We start from the raw sequence: 20,370 nt of genomic DNA on the forward strand, positions 1-20,370 counted from the left end.
CCTAATACACATAAACCTCCATTTTCTCAAGAAATATGGAGTTTTACAATTGGTTTCAACTAAAGCACATAACCCTGAGAAATGGAAACACTTTGTGAGCGTGCTAATCAAGGCCACCAAGCCTTTAGGATGCCCGATATGAACAACTCATCTGTTAAAAAATAAATAGACTGCAAGGGGAATGAATGGCGCACAAAAAATATATAAATAAACTAAAAGAAATAAGAAAAACAGCAAAAAAAAAACTTGTTTAAATAGGATGCTCATTCATGGAAAAAAATGAAACTTCAGAAAAACCACTATCAATGCTAAGGCACCTGATCATATGAAAGCATGTAGATTGTAAACCATGAAAGTGATACGCCTAGACCTGAGCAGGGCCTAACGTAAATCCAGGACCCTCACATCTGTACCTCCCATCAGGGCCAATTCCAAAACCTTTTGGATCAGCAAACACATTCTCTAGAAGCTGGCTGCGTTGTGGATGAGGGCTCGCTTCTGCAAACTCCACAGCATCTTCAATTATCTCATCAATTTTCTTCTCGATAGCCTTCAACTCAGATTCATTGGCTAGATTGGTCACGATAATGTATTTCTTTAGGGCCACGATGGGATCTCTAGCAGCATAATGAGACTTCTCAGCTGCCAAAACAAAGAACATGTGAGGGGAAATCATCAATAATAGATGCAGTATTGTACCATTCAAAAAAAAAGATTCAGTATTGTATGATAATGTTTTCTGAGCAACAATGCCAGCCGAAGAATTGTGTCAAGTTAGTAAGGGAGTGAGTTGATTTTTATTGTAGAACCATAACATGTATCACAAAATCTAAGGCTATAGAACCAGGATCCTTCAAAATGGGTGGAATACCCAGCTCGAAGATGATACGATAAAGATAATGGTGTGGATATGTGTTGGATACGGCTAACCGGTATCCTCTTTTGGCTCTTTTTTTTTGGCGCTATTGCTTAGGTGCGTGGTCTTTCATATATAAATAACCTTTTGAGCACAAATTTTCTTCATTCTTTTTATGTTCCTCAACATAAATGAAATGAGAATCCCAAGTCATACATGCTTCTTTTTTCTTTTTATATTCATCCTCATAAAGGAAATGAGAATACTAAGCTAGAGAGAATGGCCATTCAAAAAAACAAGCTAGAGAGAGACGTATAAATGGAAGCTTAAATTTAGATAGAATCTTAAAATTTGACGAAGAATCAGGTAAATAACTAGGATATAAATTCAAAATATCAATGAAAGAGAAGAAAATAGAAAAGCATCCACCTCCCACGTAGATGCAAACAGACTCTTACATTACTTGTGTCGAATCACCTGGCTTGGGATATGATTGACGCAATTTGGCTACGCATATTAAGGAAATGATATCTAAATAGTACATTTTAAGGTTTCGAGACTTAAGTAGAGCCAAATCCACAAATTGTAGTATCAAAAGACATCAAAACTGGTCAGAGTCAGAAGCTGAGTTCTACGAGAAAGGTAGAAGTATGGTTTCATATTGGCAGAGGAACTGACAAAGAACTGCAAAAAACTTTAGAAAGAATGAACGCAACAAGTACAAATACTAAAACCTCAAGCTCCTATCTTCAATGAGGAAGAAAGTTTTTCTGAATTGTTAATAGTGTTTCGTTGCCCCAATTAGAGATTGGAAAGACTGAAAAATTAGATATTTAACAAATAGAGGAAGCTCAGATGACGGGAAAACATAGTAAGGATCAAATAGAAGCATCATCGTCATCATCATAATCATCAGAAACAACAACAACGGCACCAAAACACATAAGGCATATTTTGGATCAGCATAGAAATATCTCACGTTAAACCAACAAATTTCCCTAATTTGACAAAAAATAACTTGGGCACCAGACTTCACTAACCTAATTTTCACCAACCAACTGCTCGGCTCTGGACTACAAACCAACCTGCACAAATTTATTATCCAAGCACGAATTTCCAATCCAAGAACAATACAGCAAAAAATTAAGAAAAGAATATAACCAAAATATTTTTTTATCACCACCAACATATAAAGAACGGATCAGATCCACCCCCCTACAACCACACCCATAAATAGAGAACCCCACAAACATGCATTCCATTCAATCGCAGTCCAACTAGCATAACAAGCATATATCATAACGAAAACCGAAAACGCAACACTAATCGAATTAGAAAAAAGTAAGCTCAAATTCAAATTCTCACCAGGATCGCGAAGTTCATCGGGATCAGCCAATGAATGCCCTCTAAACCTGTAAGTCTCACATTCAATCAAACTCGGCCCCCTTCCCCTCTCCTCGCCCTTCCAATCGCCTCTTTTGCCACCTCCTTCAAAACATCCATTCCATCCACATGTACCCCCGGCATTCCAAAAGCCGGCCCCTTCTTCCAAATCTCCGGATTCGATGTCGCCCTCAAATCGCCCACAAATTATTCTCCACCACAAACACAATTGGCAATTTCCAAAGCGCCGCCATATTCAAACATCCAAAAAACTGCCCATTATTACACGTCCCATCTCCAAAAATCGCCAAAGTCACATGATCACAATCCTCTTCTTTAAGTACCTGTTAAAGTATAAAAGATTAAATAACGCAATCTCTAACACATTAACCTTTTGGAGTAATCGGTTGTTTCACATGGTATCGGAGCAATTGCCTTTGGTTCAAAACTCCTTTATATTAAAATTGCACATGTAATGGCCAACCTAAAAGAGGGATGACATGTGCCATGTGTAGGCCAACCCTAAAAAGAGGGGCCAGAGGGGCCACACGTGAGGGGGTGTGCTAAAATAAAAAAGATTAAGTATAATGCCTTCTCCAACAGCTTAAGCTTTTGGAGTAATTGGTTACTTCACATTGTATCAGAGCAAAAGGTCATGAGTTCAAACTCTTTGATACTAAAAATCCACATGTAACCCAAAAGAGGGGCCACATGTGCCACATGTAGGTCAACCCTAAAAACGAGGGCGCCACACATGAGGGAGAGTATTAAAGTATAAAAGATTAAGCGGAATACTAGGGACGCCCTTGCAAAAATCTGAAAGGGCGCCCCATTGGTCGAATGTAACCAAAGTACATTTAGTGTGGGGGTGCCCTTTGGTTACATTCAACCCATGGGGGTGCCCTTTCACCCCCTCAGTCTAGCATTCCTCAAAGATTAAATAACGCCATCTCTAACAGCTTAAGCTTTTGGACTAATTGGTTGTTTCACAGTACCTCCCTCCTATACCTAGAAGTAAGAGCCACGCCAGTGGCAACATGAATTCCTTCTCCTATAAAGGCGAACCCTCCAAGTACATTGTGCTCTTTGGAGAACATGTGCATTGAGCCGCCCTGGCCGCGGCAGCATCCTGTGGTTTTGCCATTACTGCGCGAGCTGAGACGCCCTTGCTTAAGGCGTGAAAGTGATCACGGTATGTACTACAGACTGAATCTTCCTTTTTTAAGAGCTTTATAAAACCAGTTGAAACTGCTTCTTGGCCGTTGTAGAGATGAACAAATCCAAACATTTTTCCTCTGTAATACTGTAGACACCCCATTTTGACCGGACCCAACTTCGCTATGCTTGGGAGAAACCCCATCCGATCATTTTCGCCATGTTTCGCATTTTTCCGTGAGAGGTTGAGAGAGATTATTCATAAGAATCCAAGCGAGGGAGAATTTGGACCCGTTTGGTGGGCCCGCATTGAACATTTGTTTAAAATTCGAATCAACCGAGGGCCCACATTGTGGGGCCCACGTTGTGGGGCCCGCGTTGTGGGGCCCACATTGTGGGGCCTCAGTAGGGCCTCTTGTGAGGCCTCTTATGAAGAACAATAATGATGGATTCTCCACTAAAGAAACATGATGGGCCCTCCACTAAGAACAATAATGATGGATTCTCTACTAAGAAACATGATGGGCCCTCCACTAAGAAGAATGATGATGGATTCTCCACTAAGAAACATGATGGGCCCTCCACTAAGAAGAATGATGATGGATTCTCCACTAAGAAACATGATGGGCCCTCCACTAAGAAGAATGATGATGGATTCTCCACTAAGAAACATGATGGGCCCTCCACTAAGAAGAATGATGATGGATTCTCCACTAAGAGGGACAACATGATGAGCTCTCCACCAACACATCTCTCTCTCTCTCTTTCTCTCCCTATATATATCTTCCTTCCCATCCATAAAAAAGGAGGAGAAAATGAGAGATTTATCTTCCATTATCTTTTTCTCTTCCATTATCTCTTCCAATCACTCCCTCCAATCCCTTTCCCTATATTCTTCTTCCATTATCTCTCCCAATCACCTCCCAATCCTTCCCTCTAAGAGAAAGTGAAGACGGCGGAACGGATCGGCGGCAACATTTTTTTTGGGGGTTTTCTTTGCTAATTGAAAGGGTAAGACAAAGCGTATATCCGATGATTACTTACCCTAGAGACAAGGAGAGCTAGCAAGGTTGGTATTCCAAAACCCTCTTTCATATATCTTAAACTAGAAGCATGCTAGGATTGAATTTGTGATTTATTTTTATTTTTTCTTATTGTTATTCAAAATATGTTTTTTTCAATCTCTGAGTGTTTTGAACATTAAGAAGTGTAGAAATCTAGAATTTCGAAGAATTTTGACTTCGTTTTGACCGTAATTTGACCTTTTGAACTTTACCCTCAAAGGGGTAAAATTCTAAAGATTGAATTTAAGAAGATGTCAACATAGATCCAAAATCAATGAAAATTTAAACATAACATAATTGTAAGATTTTGAATTAGTACGAATTTCTTTATGAATTCTTGATTTGATTTAAAGGGTTTAAAAATTCATTTAACTCTAGGGGTATTTTTGGAAAAAACCAATTTTCAAAAACTCTATAATGTTTTCAAAAGTGAAATTTGGATGAGATGCAAATTAAATCTAATCTAATCTCCCGTGAATTTTTCAAGATTTTTGGTTTCTGTTGGATATTTGTTTATGATTTTTTACGTAAAATCATGCATGCTGTATTAAATCTGATAAAAATAGTAAATTGCAATGAAAACTTCTGAAAATATTTGTTTGATAATTACTACTGGAATTACATGTTTTCATAAAGTTTAAACTGATTTGGATTTGATTTACTATGTGTTTCTTTGTTAATTCATAATCTGGATGGATATTTGTAAAATCGTAAATTAATAGTACATCATTTTTACAATTTATGAAACTTTTACAGTAATCCTTTCTTATTGTAATAAACATACTATAGAAATTTCATATTGTTTTGAATTGATTTGCTATACGTTACTGTGTTAATTCACAATCTGGACAGAAACTTTCAACATTGAAAAACTAATAGCAAACCACATTTAAAATCTATGAAATTTTTATTATAATCTTATATAATTAAGGAGAAGTTACTGTAAAAATTTCATCTTGTTCTGAAAAGATTTGTTATATGTTGATGTGTAAATCTACAATCTGAATTGAAACCTTTTAAAATCCTTGAGTAAATTGAATTAAAATCAAATTGTTTTAAAAATTTCCAGATCATAATATTCCATCACATATTCAATCATTAAATTATCAAAATAGAAACCTTAGGAATCACTGATTTCCTTTGTAAAATCCTGATGCTGTGATTAGTTTGTATGTTTTATTTTCTCATCACATTTACTCAAACTTAATCTAACAAAACCTGAAGGCATCATAGATTGCGCGAACTTATTGCACACACTTACATCACTTGCATCTAAACCCCTGCATCTCACATGCACACACGTCCTATTTTAGGAACCCGGAGTGTTATCTAGCATGGTTGACTGGGATTTCATCACCTGGTGCCTCTGTGCTAGAGAAGCATTCCACCCTTAGCCTAGTACCTTTATGGTACGTAAATGGATCTCTTGTTCACGTACTGATACGCCGGACACTGGTACAGTATATCGAACATGGATTCGCGCTAAGGGAACTCTTGGCCTTACCCCTAGATTAACCCACACATGCATGTAGTATACGAACACATGTGCATCACGTGTGTGAGCCTAGTTTAGGATATCCTACCCATTTGTGTCTAGATTAGGCCGTAGTCCATCTTCCAATGGCTACGATCGGTCCTAGGTACACAAACAAAGTCATGAGTCGAGATCCTCTCTCCACTCCGCTAGATTATGGTTAGGGTTGATGCCTTCAGGTAACACTGATAAAATGTGCGAAGATTAAAAAACTTTTCCTTTGGGGTTAGGATGTAAATCCCATTCATTTCCAAAGATCTCATAGGATTAGTCATTCATGATCCATCCGTTGAAAGCAATCTTATGCTATCTCATTTCATCTTGATCACAGATTTTCAATCTTATATTATCTGATTTGACTCGTGTTTTCATCTCTTTTAGAGAGTCTTTGACTCATTTATTCCTTTAGTTGGTGTTAGTGGAATCTTTGACTCGTATTTCTTTTCCTTTAGAGAGTCTTTGACTCATATATCCTTTAGTTGGTGTTAGTGGAGTCTTTGACTCGTATTTTCATCTCTTTTAGAGAGTCTTTGACTCATTTATCCTTTAGTTGGTGTTAGTGGAGTCTTTGACTCGTATTTCTTTTCCTTTAGAGAGTCTTTGACTCATATATCCTTTAGTTGGTGTTAGTGGAGTCTTTGACTCGTGTTTTTCATCTCTTTTAGAGAGTCTTTACTCATTAATCCTTTAGTTAATGTTAGTGGAGTCTTTGACTCGTATTTCTTTTCCTTTAGAGAGTCTTTGACTCATTTATCTTTTAGTTGGTGTCATTGGAGTCTTTGACTCGTGTTTCCGTTTTTAGAGAGTCTTTGACTCATCTGTTTTATTTGCAGTATTATTAGAGAGTCTTTGACTTCGTTATCTCATTTCAGTGTTATCAGTTGCTCTTATTAGAGAGTCTTTGACTCGTTTATCCTTTAGTCGCTTTTATTAGAGTCTTTGACTCATTTATTCTCCAGTTACTGTCATTAGAGAGTCTTTGACTCATTTGCTCTTATAATAGTATTATTAGAGCATAGTTGATTTGCCGTAAGTGTTTGATAGGTAGAGAGTTCGTTTCGAACTACGTTGGCTTGATCCTCTTCCACGAGGTACGTAGTGCAGCTTGGGATCCACATCCCAAGTCCAGCCAAACCTTTAAAAATAAAAATTTTAAATCTTTCAAAGTTACAAAAATATTCAAACCATTTTCGAAAAGATCTTCCTTTAGAGTTAGGAGTGTGTCCTAGCTGTTTAGGTTGTGTTCTAGAGTTAGGAGTTTGTCTTGATTTGTATTGATATGGTATGTCCTGTCGTGTGAGTGTCCCTAGAGTTAGGAGGCCTCGAGTCGATCGGTTAGACATTTAGTCGAACCGATGGCTAGACTAGGCATATAGTCATCCCGTGGTTTTCATTAGGTTGCACGGCCTAGTTACACATAGGATTGTAGGAACCACCTGCATTAGCTTAAGGCTAATCAATCTGCATTTAGTTAGGGCATATAGGGTGTCCTAAAATCCACCATTCACTGGAATTTTAATAATCATATAAGAAGCTTTAATAACTGGTTCGGTCTTTTAGATCGAGTCTAGGATAGAGGGTAGATGTCTTAGGCATCATAGTTTAGAATAGGACATCGAACTACGTGGGCTCCGATTCTTCCCGAGGCCGGGATACGTAGTGCAGCTAGGATGGATGGCCATTCTGGTCCGAGTCCAGTCTTGCATTAGAGTTAGGCATGTCACCCATAACCTAGCTTTGCTTAGGTGACACATTTTCATTTTATGTGTTTATTTCTTCATTCTCAGGAAATGCATGCTTAGGTAGACGATTCCTGAGGATTGTTCCCATTTCATATGATTTTTACCCAAACTTCTTTGGAGTTAATGAAAATGGCATAAGAGACCAAGTGCTTGCACTCGGGCGAATTGGGGGTGCTCTCAGACCTTCCCCATTCGTAACCAGGCACGAACCCATATATATTTCTGGTTATCCATTGCACAGAGGATTTGATTTTAGGGTTCCATGGCCTATCCATGGATGGCGACTCTGAGTTATTATAGGTATGTCTCGGTTTCGAACCCCGGTTTCGGATCAAGACATATCTCATTCGTTTTGTATCGCCACTCGTGCTATGCTGTGAGGGTGGCATCTGTTTCGAGAGTTCCTTGGCAGGGCTCTCCTTCACATTGTGGAGATCTTAGAGGATTGCTGTGGGGACCTCGCGTCCCTCGCCGCACTCGTCCAATCCTCAGGATCGGGGTCCACAGGCTGGCGACTCTGCTGGGGAGTTCTTGAAACATTGCCTAACTCTTTAAAAATGCCATTTTTATTAACTTTGGAGAAATTTGAGCTAAAATCATTTTAAATGGGAACTCTATCGTTAGAATCCAGGGGCACCAGGTAGGTGCGTAATTAAAACAAAGGATTCACACACTGCACATCATGCATTGTCATATTTTTTTATTTCTTTTATTGTTTTTCATTGTTTTTCATTATTGGCTCCATGGGATAGATTCAATGCGTGCCTGACTGGGATGTTATTACATCCTGATGGTACTGTTGAATCTATTTCCAAGCTATGCGCCAGCGCTACATATTAAGTATGTTTCATATGCATAGCACCCATTAGATTGAGTCCGGAGCCCTACTTTGTTTTATATATATACTTACTGACCTAGTGAAGCCCAACTAGGGAGTACCCGTGTGTATATTGCATTCATATAGGGTCGAACATGTGTTGCTTACACATGTGAAGCCTAGAGTTAGGAGCTTTGCCCCATTTGTAGACTAGGGTAGTTCATTTTACATGACTACAGTACGGTCCTAGTACACTCATTAGTCTGTCTTGAGTCGAGATTTTCTCGACTCCGCTAGATTAGAATTAGGGCTGGTGCCCCTGGTTAGGATTTGTGTGTATGTGTATTTACTTATATATACTGATTATGTATATTATGGTTCTCCTCTTAGTCAGAGATTCCTTATTCCTTTCAGTCGGTTATATCCATTCCGAATTTAGATCTAGATCTAGTCAGTGGATTTTGACCGTCATTACCTTGGCCGGGTTTAGCCCTTGATCTGTTGATTATAGGGTTTGACCCATTGTTGTATATTCTCACCTTTGGTTAGTCCATCTGTTGATCACCCTTCTCTTGTAACCGTTATTCATACCTTTCGATTGAGCTAGAGTGATCCCTTGTATAGTCGTTATGCGGCCGGATTTTATCCAGAACATTTTGAGCATGACGGCTACTCTTTAGAGTCAGTTTACTTAGTCTGGACCTTGACCTCCTCGTATAGCCGTTGTGCTGCCGAATTTTTCGCAACACATGTTGAGCATGATTGCTATCCTTTGGAGTCAGTCAGCCTTGTTTTGATTCTCATGTATACATCATTCAGTAGGATTAGATCCTTACCCGTTTTGTCTTGAGATCTGGCCGATAGCTCGTTTGCTGTCCTTATGACCATGGTCTATCATTTCATCTCATATTGATCGTACAGTTGTTGATATCCATCATTCAGATTTTAGATCTGGTCTTTGACCCTACTTTTGTCATTCTTATGGCCATGGTCTATTATCTGAGCCATTGATTTTTTGATCCATGTTTACCTATCATATATCTTTTACCCTTGGATCATATCGAAATCATTAATGGAAAAGTTTGATCTTACCTGTATTCTTTGAGTGCATGATCATTGCTGAGATCGAAATTTATTTTGATTATGGATGTTTATCGTTCCTGACTCTTTCATTCCCAAAAAGAAGAGCAGTTATACTCAAATGAGACTTCAAGGTGTGGATTGAGAATTCATTGAAACCCTGTTGATGTAGGTCATAATATCACTGTCTATTTCGCTTTGACCTTCATAGACAGTATTTCTTTGATTTTTAGAATAAAATACCCTTTGGTGTATTTCAAGATTACTCTTTTCTCTGTTTGTTCAGAATCTTTATCCCATGACTATTGATCTAGTGTGTGTGCTTCCAAGTCAAGAGTCTATGTTTAGCGAAAGACCATTTTTTCTAAAGACTGACTATTTCTAATCATACTTGATCCAGGCAGTCTATTGTTTTACCCACATTGTCAACATAAGCCTTTTGTTGCCCCATTTAACCTAGACCTTGTGGAGTTGCCTTTTCTGTGATTTCTACTCCGGGATTGAACTTTATAGTTATCATTATCATGAGGAAAGGTGTATCACCTATAAGCTTTCAGTGTCAGTTCACTACCTTTGAAGAAGTGTCCTGTATCTTTAGATTTGTCTTTCATTGAGTGTACATCAACTTTCTTCTCTCTAAGTTGAAAAAGTTCAGTTACGTAGATGTTAAAAAAAAAAAAATGAAGTCATGTCTGTCAATCTTTCTTATACAGAGTCAGTATTCTGTTTTCTATCAGAACTGTTGAAGAGCCCATTGAGGTGTGTCAAAAATCATCAATGTACTTACAGTCTTCAATTCAATAAAATTGTTGATTTCGTATCTTTGATACTCTATGATTCACTCTTAGATCTAATGTTTAAACAACTAAAGACCCCCTTCTCGGATGAGAATGCAGACGAAATTCACCTCGAGATCTGAAAGATGGTCGAACGAGAGGAAGAGCGTCGAGCATAGCCACTTAAAGAAGAAATCAAAGCCATTGATAGTGGTATCGAAATCCGAAACTCGGGATGGATGGATTGGAAAAACTTTATCTCCTAAGGAGCGCAAAGAATTGATAAACCTGTTTAGAGGGGTTTGAGGTAGTTTTGCTTGATCCTATAAGGATAAACCAGGGGAATGCCCTGTCGTTGATCAAAGCAAGACTTCATCTGCTTTAGACATCCAGTTGAGGAATAAAATTTTAAAGAGATAAGCGTCAGGCATCCTGTGGAGCTGATGAGATATTGAGAGAAGATTTTCAGACAGAGTTGTGGAATCTTGAGCATAAATTCAAGATCTTTGAGACGGGAGTGGAGCACAGTGGTTGAAGTTTTGCCAGAAAACCACCAGACTCCTCAAAAAAAAAAAAAAATTCAAAGGCTTTGAACCTTAAACAAAAGGGCTTGTACATCAAATACATCAGGAGGCCATCCTTGATCGTTTGAGCTTTTATAGCCAAAATCCTAATGTTTTAAAATCCATTTGTAAACCCTTTGGGCCAAAAGCAAAATTAAAACAACTTCTTTTCAAACACATTATAAACCCGGGGCATTTATGCACCCGAACTACGTCGGACCTTATCCCCACCTCTTCAGGGGTACGTAGGCAACTTGATTAATTCAAGTTCGGTCAAACCTTGGGATAAAATCCCCTTTGAAAATTTTGAAGCTAAATGCTAAACCATTCTTTGAAAAATCCCAAAGCGAACTACGCGGATCTGATCCTCCATCTTTGGGGTATGTAGGTAGTCTGGCTAGACCAGATTCGGTTCAAATCTTTAGAACCTTAGGTATTCAACCCTTTCGAACCCAAGCCCACCTAGAAAGTCCTTCTGGTGAAACAAGCAAAGGTTCGAGGCGAATGAAAAGAAAAACAGAAAGAAAAGAATGAGAGTCTGAAGACCCACTAGGTTGAAAACCCGAAAGGGCGGCCTAGAGATATACATTTGCTAAGTTAACAGCCAAAAGAGTTAGCTTATGCAAAAAGTCAGGGTAGTGGTCTGCTGGATTGAAAACTTGAAGAGGTAATCCAGTCAAGGGCAAAGACTTCCCATGAACAGTTGAGTTGAATAGAAGCAGAAGGAGTTCCTCAGTTACGTAGAATTCCCAAGTTTGAGTACAAGCAAAAGTTGAGATAAGTGGTCTTTCAGACTGAAAGCTTGGAAAGCAAAAGTTATGACTTCTTTTGAAGAGAGAAATCAGGGAGACGGAGAAGCCACCTCTGCACAGGGCAGAATCCTGGAATCCGAGTAGTGTCAGCGAGACTTATTTTGACACCTTTTTAAACTAGGGGCATTAAGACCGAGCAATCCGAAAGGGGTAATAACCATGACGGAGATCCCGATGGAGGAAATTAGGCCATCTTGACATAGTTTTTTAGACTACTCTGAGAGTGGCTGACCTTACCATTAAAAAATGATACATTTGATTTAAGAGTGAATCAAAATTTAGTCAAATCATTTGAATATTGTAAGTCTTCTTTGAAAGAGTCTTCAGGAGTCTGTTCCTTGTTTATCATTGTTTTCTTTTAGAATCAAAAGTGTTTGGCACTGGAGAGAATGGGTGTATACCTTCCAAAGTGAAAAGAAAATTCAAAGTAGATCCTGGTTTAAGAATCAAAGAAGGGCAAGAGATTTTTTATTCTGACCTGCCTGAAACATCAAAGCCTCAAACACTGAGCAAAATGAAGAATTCTTACGTTCAGCCTTTGTAGAGTTGGTTTTACCACTATACCAAAGAAAGAACCCATGCAAACTCAAATTTTTTCTACTTACCTTGGTTCTGCCTTCTTAAGACTTTGTCATGGAAGCACATCATACTAGGGGCATCTTTTATGACTTGCGTCATAAAAGATATTACACAATGATAACTGGGATATCTATTCTTAGCAAATAGAAACCAGAGAAGCTTGAACATACTCTTTGAGTTGAATTCCTTGATCCAATTGTTTCTTTTGGAGTCAGTTTCAGAAACTTTAATTCCCAGCGGAGTATAAAATCTACTCCTGCATCCTTCAAACCTCATCAGAATGCTTCTCACCTGTTAAAGAGAGTCAGCACCTGAAAATCTCATCAATCTATTTGAGTTTTGCTTTCAGCAAAGATCATGCGCTCCTAGTTATTCTTGGTAAGAGATGACTGGCCCATTAGTGAAATTGATCAAAGATGGTAAATTCTTCATTCCTTTTGAAAGATTTTAACAGAGTTTGAAATTACCGAACTTGCGTTACGCGGTTTGGTCTTTTTAAAAGATTTTAACAGAGTTTGAAATTACCGAACCTGTGTTACACAGTTTGGTCGTTTTGAAAGTTTTTAACAGAGATAGAAATTACCGAACCTGTGTTACACGGTTTGGTCCTTTTGAAAGATTTTAATAGAGATGGAAATTATCGAACCTGTGTTACACGGTTTGGTCTTTTTGAAATGTTTTAATAAGGAAAATATTTCCGATCCTGTGTTACACGGATTGGTCTTTTCTTCCTTCTCCCGGGTATTTAGTACCCCGATGATTAGTAGTGTAATGTCAAGTAGTGACTTACCTAATCATCGTTCCGCAATGTGCAGCTTCTTAACGAGTTAGGAGTCATGTGTATCTGCGAAGAGGTTTGTAGGGGACTGTTTAGCAGGACCTACGAATTTGGATTTACGTGGAACTGTTTAGCAGAACCGCATGATCCGGAGTGATTCGCTACCTTGAAAGAGAGGAGTCAGAGTTACTCGGATAGTTACACAGATTTATTTTCAGCAATGATCTGTATAACTATCGCTGGGCTTGAGACTTAGTCTCGCCTCGGGTATTAGAAGTTTGAGTTTAGCTTGAATATTCGATTACCCTAATAATTGGTCGAGTCTTTGACTGATCGGCATGATTTAAAAAAAAAAAAAAAAAAAAAACTCTTTGAGTGTTTGGTTTTGAACTTGTTTTGGACGAGTTTCAATACATTGGTCTTTGGCCTATTTTTGTAGGTTTCTAAAAAGAAAAAAAACTCTTTGAGTGTTTGGTTTTGAACTTGTTTTGGACGAGTTTCAATACATTGGTCTTTGGCCTATTTTTGCAGGTTTCTAAAAAGGAAAAACTCTTTGAGTGTTTGGTTTTGAACTTGTTTTGGACGAGTTTCAATACATTGGTCTTTGGCCTATTTTTGCAGGTTTCTAAAAAGGAAAAACTCTTTGAGTGTTTGGTTTTGAACTTGTTTTGGACGAGTTTCAATACATTGGTCTTTGGCCTATTTTTGCAGGTTTCTAAAAAGGAAAAACTCTTTAAGTGTTTGAGTTTGTGCTTGTCTTAGACAAATTGCAACGTGGTTTCTAAGAAAAAAAAAAATGAAAGCTCTTTGAGTAATTGAAGTGATTGGTTTGTTTGTTTGGTTTGTGCTCTTTGAGCAATTGTTATGTGTACTTTGACTTAGCCTGATATAAAAAAAAAAAACTCTTTGAGTGTTTGGTTTTGAACTTGTTTTGGACAAGTTTCAATACATTGGTCTTTGGCCTATTTTGCAGGTTTCTAAAAAATTTAAAAAAAAAAAAATGAAAAATGAAAACTCTTTGAGCGACTGAAGTAATTGGTTTGTCTGTTTGGTTTCTGCTCTTTGAGCAGAGGTTATGTCTACTTTGGTTTAGCCTAATAAAAACAATGTATGTGTGTTTGTGTTTTTATAATTGTTCGTTCGTTTTTGTTATCCAGTTTAGATAGTTGAGTCATGAGTATTAGGGAGAGACTATCTCTTTGAGATGTCTTAGTTGCCGAGTTAAGAGTCGGTGAGAGGCTATCTCCCTATTGTTGGTAGAGTTTTATCTTTGTGAATATCGTTTTAAAACTGAAAACCCAAAAATTTGCTTTGCTTTCGGGTCAGTCAAAATGTGTCGTCTGTTCAGCTTTTCCATTCGCGTGTTACACACGCTCTGCCAAAGAGGGGCATCTGTAGACACCCCATTTTGACCGGACCCAACTTCGCTATGCTTGGGAGAAACCCCATCCGATCATTTTCGCCATGTTTCGCATTTTTCCGTGAGAGGTTGAGAGAGATTATTCATAAGAATCCAAGCGAGGGAGAATTTGGACCCGTTTGGTGGGCCCGCATTGAACATTTGTTTAAAATTCGAATCAACCGAGGGCCCACATTGTGGGGCCCACGTTGTGGGGCCCGCGTTGTGGGGCCCACATTGTGGGGCCTCAGTAGGGCCTCTTGTGAGGCCTCTTATGAAGAACAATAATGATGGATTCTCCACTAAAGAAACATGATGGGCCCTCCACTAAGAACAATAATGATGGATTCTCTACTAAGAAACATGATGGGCCCTCCACTAAGAAGAATGATGATGGATTCTCCACTAAGAAACATGATGGGCCCTCCACTAAGAAGAATGATGATGGATTCTCCACTAAGAAACATGATGGGCCCTCCACTAAGAAGAATGATGATGGATTCTCCACTAAGAAACATGATGGGCCCTCCACTAAGAAGAATGATGATGGATTCTCCACTAAGAAACATGATGGGCCCTCCACTAAGAAGAATGATGATGGATTCTCCACTAAGAGGGACAACATGATGAGCTCTCCACCAACACATCTCTCTCTCTCTCTTTCTCTCCCTATATATATCTTCCTTCCCATCCATAAAAAAGGAGGAGAAAATGAGAGATTTATCTTCCATTATCTTTTTCTCTTCCATTATCTCTTCCAATCACTCCCTCCAATCCCTTTCCCTATATTCTTCTTCCATTATCTCTCCCAATCACCTCCCAATCCTTCCCTCTAAGAGAAAGTGAAGACGGCGGAACGGATCGGCGGCAACATTTTTTTTGGGGGTTTTCTTTGCTAATTGAAAGGGTAAGACAAAGCGTATATCCGATGATTACTTACCCTAGAGACAAGGAGAGCTAGCAAGGTTGGTATTCCAAAACCCTCTTTCATATATCTTAAACTAGAAGCATGCTAGGATTGAATTTGTGATTTATTTTTATTTTTTCTTATTGTTATTCAAAATATGTTTTTTTCAATCTCTGAGTGTTTTGAACATTAAGAAGTGTAGAAATCTAGAATTTCGAAGAATTTTGACTTCGTTTTGACCGTAATTTGACCTTTTGAACTTTACCCTCAAAGGGGTAAAATTCTAAAGATTGAATTTAAGAAGATGTCAACATAGATCCAAAATCAATGAAAATTTAAACATAACATAATTGTAAGATTTTGAATTAGTACGAATTTCTTTATGAATTCTTGATTTGATTTAAAGGGTTTAAAAATTCATTTAACTCTAGGGGTATTTTTGGAAAAAACCAATTTTCAAAAACTCTATAATGTTTTCAAAAGTGAAATTTGGATGAGATGCAAATTAAATCTAATCTAATCTCCCGTGAATTTTTCAAGATTTTTGGTTTCTGTTGGATATTTGTTTATGATTTTTTACGTAAAATCATGCATGCTGTATTAAATCTGATAAAAATAGTAAATTGCAATGAAAACTTCTGAAAATATTTGTTTGATAATTACTACTGGAATTACATGTTTTCATAAAGTTTAAACTGATTTGGATTTGATTTACTATGTGTTTCTTTGTTAATTCATAATCTGGATGGATATTTGTAAAATCGTAAATTAATAGTACATCATTTTTACAATTTATGAAACTTTTACAGTAATCCTTTCTTATTGTAATAAACATACTATAGAAATTTCATATTGTTTTGAATTGATTTGCTATACGTTACTGTGTTAATTCACAATCTGGACAGAAACTTTCAACATTGAAAAACTAATAGCAAACCACATTTAAAATCTATGAAATTTTTATTATAATCTTATATAATTAAGGAGAAGTTACTGTAAAAATTTCATCTTGTTCTGAAAAGATTTGTTATATGTTGATGTGTAAATCTACAATCTGAATTGAAACCTTTTAAAATCCTTGAGTAAATTGAATTAAAATCAAATTGTTTTAAAAATTTCCAGATCATAATATTCCATCACATATTCAATCATTAAATTATCAAAATAGAAACCTTAGGAATCACTGATTTCCTTTGTAAAATCCTGATGCTGTGATTAGTTTGTATGTTTTATTTTCTCATCACATTTACTCAAACTTAATCTAACAAAACCTGAAGGCATCATAGATTGCGCGAACTTATTGCACACACTTACATCACTTGCATCTAAACCCCTGCATCTCACATGCACACACGTCCTATTTTAGGAACCCGGAGTGTTATCTAGCATGGTTGACTGGGATTTCATCACCTGGTGCCTCTGTGCTAGAGAAGCATTCCACCCTTAGCCTAGTACCTTTATGGTACGTAAATGGATCTCTTGTTCACGTACTGATACGCCGGACACTGGTACAGTATATCGAACATGGATTCGCGCTAAGGGAACTCTTGGCCTTACCCCTAGATTAACCCACACATGCATGTAGTATACGAACACATGTGCATCACGTGTGTGAGCCTAGTTTAGGATATCCTACCCATTTGTGTCTAGATTAGGCCGTAGTCCATCTTCCAATGGCTACGATCGGTCCTAGGTACACAAACAAAGTCATGAGTCGAGATCCTCTCTCCACTCCGCTAGATTATGGTTAGGGTTGATGCCTTCAGGTAACACTGATAAAATGTGCGAAGATTAAAAAACTTTTCCTTTGGGGTTAGGATGTAAATCCCATTCATTTCCAAAGATCTCATAGGATTAGTCATTCATGATCCATCCGTTGAAAGCAATCTTATGCTATCTCATTTCATCTTGATCACAGATTTTCAATCTTATATTATCTGATTTGACTCGTGTTTTCATCTCTTTTAGAGAGTCTTTGACTCATTTATTCCTTTAGTTGGTGTTAGTGGAATCTTTGACTCGTATTTCTTTTCCTTTAGAGAGTCTTTGACTCATATATCCTTTAGTTGGTGTTAGTGGAGTCTTTGACTCGTATTTTCATCTCTTTTAGAGAGTCTTTGACTCATTTATCCTTTAGTTGGTGTTAGTGGAGTCTTTGACTCGTATTTCTTTTCCTTTAGAGAGTCTTTGACTCATATATCCTTTAGTTGGTGTTAGTGGAGTCTTTGACTCGTGTTTTTCATCTCTTTTAGAGAGTCTTTACTCATTAATCCTTTAGTTAATGTTAGTGGAGTCTTTGACTCGTATTTCTTTTCCTTTAGAGAGTCTTTGACTCATTTATCTTTTAGTTGGTGTCATTGGAGTCTTTGACTCGTGTTTCCGTTTTTAGAGAGTCTTTGACTCATCTGTTTTATTTGCAGTATTATTAGAGAGTCTTTGACTTCGTTATCTCATTTCAGTGTTATCAGTTGCTCTTATTAGAGAGTCTTTGACTCGTTTATCCTTTAGTCGCTTTTATTAGAGTCTTTGACTCATTTATTCTCCAGTTACTGTCATTAGAGAGTCTTTGACTCATTTGCTCTTATAATAGTATTATTAGAGCATAGTTGATTTGCCGTAAGTGTTTGATAGGTAGAGAGTTCGTTTCGAACTACGTTGGCTTGATCCTCTTCCACGAGGTACGTAGTGCAGCTTGGGATCCACATCCCAAGTCCAGCCAAACCTTTAAAAATAAAAATTTTAAATCTTTCAAAGTTACAAAAATATTCAAACCATTTTCGAAAAGATCTTCCTTTAGAGTTAGGAGTGTGTCCTAGCTGTTTAGGTTGTGTTCTAGAGTTAGGAGTTTGTCTTGATTTGTATTGATATGGTATGTCCTGTCGTGTGAGTGTCCCTAGAGTTAGGAGGCCTCGAGTCGATCGGTTAGACATTTAGTCGAACCGATGGCTAGACTAGGCATATAGTCATCCCGTGGTTTTCATTAGGTTGCACGGCCTAGTTACACATAGGATTGTAGGAACCACCTGCATTAGCTTAAGGCTAATCAATCTGCATTTAGTTAGGGCATATAGGGTGTCCTAAAATCCACCATTCACTGGAATTTTAATAATCATATAAGAAGCTTTAATAACTGGTTCGGTCTTTTAGATCGAGTCTAGGATAGAGGGTAGATGTCTTAGGCATCATAGTTTAGAATAGGACATCGAACTACGTGGGCTCCGATTCTTCCCGAGGCCGGGATACGTAGTGCAGCTAGGATGGATGGCCATTCTGGTCCGAGTCCAGTCTTGCATTAGAGTTAGGCATGTCACCCATAACCTAGCTTTGCTTAGGTGACACATTTTCATTTTATGTGTTTATTTCTTCATTCTCAGGAAATGCATGCTTAGGTAGACGATTCCTGAGGATTGTTCCCATTTCATATGATTTTTACCCAAACTTCTTTGGAGTTAATGAAAATGGCATAAGAGACCAAGTGCTTGCACTCGGGCGAATTGGGGGTGCTCTCAGACCTTCCCCATTCGTAACCAGGCACGAACCCATATATATTTCTGGTTATCCATTGCACAGAGGATTTGATTTTAGGGTTCCATGGCCTATCCATGGATGGCGACTCTGAGTTATTATAGGTATGTCTCGGTTTCGAACCCCGGTTTCGGATCAAGACATATCTCATTCGTTTTGTATCGCCACTCGTGCTATGCTGTGAGGGTGGCATCTGTTTCGAGAGTTCCTTGGCAGGGCTCTCCTTCACATTGTGGAGATCTTAGAGGATTGCTGTGGGGACCTCGCGTCCCTCGCCGCACTCGTCCAATCCTCAGGATCGGGGTCCACAAATACATTTGGGCGTACATGTCTTCGAATGATCGGCCTAGGATCATGTCTTCGTATAGATCTAATCCTTCTTCTTTCGTTATAAGCTGCGAAGAGAAATCAATGAAAGTTAGGGTTAGGGTTAAGGTTGGTTTTCAGTTCCGAGATAGAATATTGTAGAATTTGTGTTCTGAGATGGGTAATTGAAAAATTAGGGTTTTCTGAGATGGAAATTTGAAAAAATAGGGGTTTCTAAGATGGAAAGTTGGAAAATTAGGGAATCCTGAGATTCAAAGTTGGAAACTTAGGGTTTTCTGAGATGGAAAATTGAGGAATTCCTGAGATACAGAACTGAGAAATCAGGGCATCCTGAGATACAAAATTAAAAAATTAGGGTATTCAGAGATACAAAATTGAAAAATTAGGGTATTCTGAATTACAAAATTGAAAAATTAGGGCTTTCTAAGATACAAAATTGATAAATTAGGGCTTTCTGAGATACAAAATTGATAAATTAGGCTTTTCTGAGATGTAAAATTGAAAAACAGGGCTTTCTGAGATGCAAAATTGAGAAATTAGGGTATTCTGAGATACAAAATTGAGAAATTAGGGTTTTCTGAGATACAAAATTGAAATATTAGGGTTTTTTTTTTTAATGATTACCAGGTTGGAGGAGGAGAAATTGGATTTGAGCTTATTTTCCTTGACCAGATCAGAGACAGCAGCAGTGGGGGAAGAATGGGGGGAGGATGAGGGTAAGATTTTGGGGAAAATGCGGAATTTTTTGGTGGAGCTGAGGAAGGGGGTGGGAGTGAGGGAATTTTAGGGGGGGAGATCGTGTGGTGGTGAAAGGTGGAGGGTGAAGGATCTTGATGGCGGAAAAAGAAGACATTTTTTAGGGGGCTGGATTGGGAGGATTTGGGGGGTGTGATTTCAAGGAGGAAGGAGGGAGAGGGGAGAGGGAATAAATAGGTAGAGGGAGGGCGGAGAAAACAGAGAGGAATGGTGTGGAAGAAACCGCACTGGAAGTTGGCTAATTTTTTAGACAGAGATAAATTCACTCCCATCTATGATGAAATCAACCCCTATTTTTCAAAATGGACTGCACAGGC

At 38.1% G+C, this 20,370-nt stretch overlaps 1 pseudogene; it reads right to left on the reverse strand.

The window, feature by feature from the left end:
- Positions 1–364: 364 nt before the first annotated feature.
- LOC143886066 (pyruvate dehydrogenase E1 component subunit alpha-3, chloroplastic-like) lies at positions 365–20,150 on the reverse strand (annotated as a pseudogene).
- Positions 20,151–20,370: the final 220 nt, after the last annotated feature.

This window comes from Tasmannia lanceolata, unplaced genomic scaffold, assembly GCF_043159265.1.
Source record: "Tasmannia lanceolata isolate RefF3 unplaced genomic scaffold, GAP_Taslan_0.1 ptg000002l, whole genome shotgun sequence".
In the NCBI taxonomy this organism is placed as follows: Eukaryota; Viridiplantae; Streptophyta; class Magnoliopsida; order Canellales; family Winteraceae; genus Tasmannia; species Tasmannia lanceolata.